Here is a 4,923-nt window from a genome sequence, read left to right as displayed (position 1 = left end):
TTTTACTGCTTATAGAGTGATGTCAATTTTTTTTTTTGATATTTTATTGTACTTCAGGTGAAGGCTTACAGAACAAATAGTTTCTCATGAAACAGTAGTACACATGTTGTTTTATGACATTGGTTAACAACCCCACAACATATTAACCCTTTAAATTCTCAACCTTTTTTTTTGGTGAAAATACACATAGCCAAAGATTCAAAAATTTCTACAAAAAATATGGAACGCTTCACGAATTTGTGTGTCATCTTGCACAGGGGCCATGCTAATCTTCTCTGTATCATTCCAATTTTAGCATATGTGCTGCCGAAGCAAGCACAAGTGATGTCAATTTTAAAGTCTAATTTGTCCATTTTAAAAGGGCTAATTTTCAGACAGGAAAGGTAGTGATGCAGAGATTCCACTATTACAATGTGCTCTGACAGATGGTGCCTCCAATACTCAAAACAAAATCCTCCTCAACAGCTTTTATTTATCATCGTAAAAATATATAAAACATAACATTTGCCAATTCAGCATTTTTCAGGTGTACAATTAACTGATCTCCATTGTGTTAATCTTTATTTGCAACCATCACCCATAATCCTTGCCAAGTCTCTCGTCATCATGAACAGAAACTCACTGCTTCCTAATTAATGACTCCCCTTTGCCCTTCCCTCATCCCCCTGCTAACTACTGATAAACTTTAGTCTCCATACATTTGCCTATTCTTGTTATTTCGCATAAGTGAGATCATACAATATTTGTCTGTTGTAATCGACTTATTCCACTCAGCATAATGTTTTCAAGCTTCACTCATGTTGTAGCTTGTATTAGGACTTTCTCTCTCTTTTGGCTGAGTATGTATATCCCACATTTGGTTTATCCGTTCATCTATTGATAGACATGTAAGTTGTTTCCACCTTTTAGCTATTGTGAAGAGCGCTGCAATGAACATTGGTATACATGTGTCTGTTTGTGCATTGCTGCTTTTAAGTCCTTTCGGTATATACCTAGGAGTGGAATTGCTGAGTCATATGGTAGGTCTAAGTTTAACTTTTTGAAGAACCAACATCTCCTGAAAGGTAGGAACACACCCCAATTTCTTCTGCCTAAATAAGTCTACTGACTCCAGAAAGTTCCAAAAACTCAAAAGTGTTAGAGGAAAAAAAAATCCTGAAAACTTTTCTGAAAAATACAATATGAATAAAAAAATGTACTATGACACATTTCTTTCTTTTAGGAGGCATTGGTTAGCATTGTTGGAAAGATTGGAAAATCATAGAGATAGGATTGTGGTGTACGTGAGAGTCTCTAATAGGATCTCCTTTGGGTATCTACTCAGAGTTTTCCGTGTAACTTTGTGTGTATGTTCTGTAATTTGATATACAATAATACTTTCCATCAAACAGTAAATGAATCACTCACACATTCACCCACAACACACACACAAAATGGTTTCCTGTGAAAAAGGCATAATACACCACTACACAATGGAAAGCATTTCTCTTATCTGAAAACAAAGTAGAGGTAATTATCCAATAATCATTATAAGAAAATACCCTGGAACATACAGACTTACAGTCCCTTACTGAAAAGCTCAATGGAGTGCCCAGCCCAAGAAGGAAAATTGAAGGACAGTATTCTGGAATGTCAGAACACTAATAATTAAGTAAACATCCTAAGGTCTTCTAGGGAAAAAAAAAGACTCCATACAAAAATCAGGTGTCAGAATGTCCTTAAAGTTTTTAATAACATTATTAACGCTAGAAAATAAATCAAGGAAAACTACTTTTATGCTAGAATTTTATATGCAACCAAACTGTCAAATACATGTGAGGGTGTCTTAGAAACATTTGCTTTTAGTAAAATGAAAGTGAAAAGCAAGACAGAGGAAGTCATGGAATCTAAGAAACAGGAGATCCAACACCATAGAGGAGGGAAGGGAAGCTCCAGGATGACAGGCACCCAGCTGGTCTGGAGAGCAATCAGAGGAGATGTGTGCAGAAGGGTGGAGATACCATGTGGGAAGAGTCTGGGAAAAAAATCAAAATAAAACTGAGCATTATGTGATATTTATTCCAGTTTGGGAAATTCCAATAATTCAGGATGTTGAACTAGTGTTGGATACTGATTGGCTCTCTAAAAAATGAATCCTGGAAGAATTATAGGATCAAGAGGGAAACATGACTTCCAGGAAGTATGAAGAATTGTAAACCTTTAGAGAGACTGCAAAGGAGCCCCGGTGGTGCAAGGGTTAAGCCCTCAGCTGCTTAACTACTTGGTTGGCAGTTCCAACCTATCCAGCTACTCAACAGGAGAAAGAACCGGTGATTTTCTCCTTTAAAGTTTGAAGGAAAACTAAACCTGTTGCCAACGACGTCATTCCGACTCATAAAGCCCTTATAGGACAGGGTAGAACTGCCCCATAGGGTTTCCAAGGCCACATCTTCCTTCCACGGAGTAGCTGGAGGGTTCCAACTGTTGACCTTTTGGTTAGCAGCCAAGCACTTAACCACTGCGCCACCGGGGCTCCATCCATAAAGATTACAACCTAGGAAACCCTATGGGCAGTTCTACTCTGACACATGGGGTTGCCATGAGTCGAAATCAACTCCACAGCACCCAACAACAACAACAACAGAGAGATTGTGGGGTATTTTGAACTGATGTGTGGAAGGGGATGTGCAGAGGTAGCAGACAGAGGACAAGATGGAGAAAAGCATTTTAAGTGCTGTGCTTGCGTCTCATCCCAGTGGCCTACGTCAATCATTTCTTGCCCCTTCAAGAAAGAATCAGGTGCACTGAAACCACCAAAGTGGTAGCTGTGATATGGCATCTGGGAACCACACAAGCCTTTGCTGAAGAAAAGTTGATGAAAACCGTGTGGACAAACCACATCCCCCAGCTATTCCTTTTCCAGAGTCTCCTCCCCCAAACCTCCAGAGCCAAGGACTGCCATGGCGTCGTCCCAAAGCTGCTTAAAAATGATCCCCTGACCTGAAATTTACCTGATGGAGAGTAAAACAAACAAGAGTGAGGAAAGTGATTTTCTTGTACATCTTGCTCTCCACTTATGGCTCATTTTTGTCCCTAATTTTACCAAGACCAGCAGAGCATCCGGAGGAAGGAAGGAAGGTCTAAGGCACCTCTGCTCAGCTCACCTCTTCTTGAGAATTCCTCCGCAGCAGCCTCCCTCTTCTTTGGGCACCAAATGCCTCCCCCACTGGGATATCTCCCATCCCACAGCTTCTCTCCTTTCAGAAATTTCATTTCTTGTTCTCCACTCCATAGTGAGACGTGGCCAAGTGGTCAGTTCAAGTTCCAAGACTTGAGTCAACGACCAGATGACACTTTAGATTCCAGGGATGTCCGAGGAGAAAAGATAAAAGTAACAACGGTTTGGATTTCAAGTATACAAAACGGCAGAGACCCAACCACCTCACTTTGTCATTTCAAAGACCAGGTCTCGCCCTGCGGTTGCTGTTCTGCATGCGGAGTACTAACCCCTACAGGATCACCGCACTTGCCAGCTCAGATCGACCCAAAGTCCCAGTTCAGATCGACTCCTTAATGTCTTCTGCTCCAGAAATAACTCCAGGTGTATAGTTCGTATTTTCCTTCCTCTTCCGCTCCTGCATCCGGAGGGCAAAAAGATTTGGTGTGGCGTGTTTGATGAATAATCCAGCAGAGCAGGAAGTGTAACAGTTTTGGGTACATGACGGGGTGAGGGTGGAGGGGCGGAAAGGCTTTGCATTGGCCGGGAATCGAACCCGGGTCTCCCGCGTGGGAGGCGAGAATTCTACCACTGAACCACCAATGCTTGCCTGGCAGTGTTTTCCCTAGTTTTAATACTATGGCTATTCAGAAAACGACTCTGGCAGGACTTGGAAAAAGCAGTTCTGGAACGGGTTGAAACAGTGTTCTCTTTGTAACAAACAGCTAGCACACAGAAAAGATGCTCAGAACAAAGGGCATCAGGCAACACTATCAAGTTATTGCATTCAATAAAATTATCTGACTTGAAAGAGACTAATTCTGAAATCGGCTTTCCCACTGGATAGTATCCAAGTTGCCGTGGAATCGATTCCGACTCACAGCATCCATTTACCGACAGAGTAGAGCTCACCCGCAGGGTTTCCAAGTAGTGGCTGTTGTATTCCAACTGTTGACCTTTCGGTTAGCACCCAAGCTCTTAACCGCTGCACCAGAGGGCTCCAGCTGGATACTATGCCTTGTCTTATTTTCTTAGCGCTCCTATATCAGGACTACCACAGGGGAAGACTTTCACAAACAGGAATTTATCTTTTCACAGTTTCACAGGCTACAAGTCCGAATTTAGTTCCCAGGCTCTGGGAGAAGCCTCTCTGTCAGCTCTGGGAAAAATCCTAGTCTCTTTCAGAGTCTCTTCCATGGTTTCTTGACAATCTCGTGGCATCAGTTTTTCTTCATTTGTGCTTCCTTGCTTCTATACCTAATCTACTCTTTTTATATCTCAAAATTGATTAGTTTAAGACACACCCTATATCGATTCCACCTCATTAGCATAACAAAGAAAACCCTATTCCCAATAAAATTACCCAATTGTTCAACTGTCTTGTATTCACACACTGAAATTACTCACATCAATAACACCAAAATAATAGACACATGCATGCAGCAACATGGATATATCTCGGAAACACTCGGTTGCATTAAGAAACACACACACACAAACACAAAAAAGTATGGTCATTTACGTAGCTTTCAAGAATAGTGAACACTAATCTATGGAGATAGAAATCAGGATGGTGATTGCCTAAGCGGGGATGAGGTAGAGATTGCCTGAAAAAGTGTTCACAGGATCTTTGTGGGTTAAAGGAAACTTTCTGTAACTTGATCTAGGTGATGGTTACAGTTGTCAAAATGTATCAGACTGTGTACACAAGACTCGAGCATTTTACT

At 41.3% G+C, this 4,923-nt stretch overlaps 2 non-coding genes across 2 annotated transcripts; both read right to left on the bottom strand.

Annotated features, from left to right (window-relative positions):
• Positions 1-213: 213 nt before the first annotated feature.
• Positions 214-319, bottom strand: LOC111819343 (U6 spliceosomal RNA). Its single transcript, XR_002823029.1, has one exon. It is a non-coding gene; the product is annotated as a U6 spliceosomal RNA (small nuclear RNA).
• Positions 320-3,731: 3,412 nt separating this feature from the next.
• Positions 3,732-3,802, bottom strand: TRNAG-CCC (transfer RNA glycine (anticodon CCC)). Its single transcript has one exon. It is a non-coding gene; the product is annotated as a tRNA-Gly (tRNA).
• Between the last annotated feature and the right edge of the window lie 1,121 nt (positions 3,803-4,923).

The sequence above is a fragment of the Trichechus manatus genome, unplaced genomic scaffold (genome assembly GCF_000243295.1).
Source record: "Trichechus manatus latirostris isolate Lorelei unplaced genomic scaffold, TriManLat1.0 scaffold00400, whole genome shotgun sequence".
NCBI lineage: Eukaryota > Metazoa > Chordata > Mammalia > Sirenia > Trichechidae > Trichechus > Trichechus manatus.
This window is presented reverse-complemented; position numbering and strand designations above follow the sequence as displayed.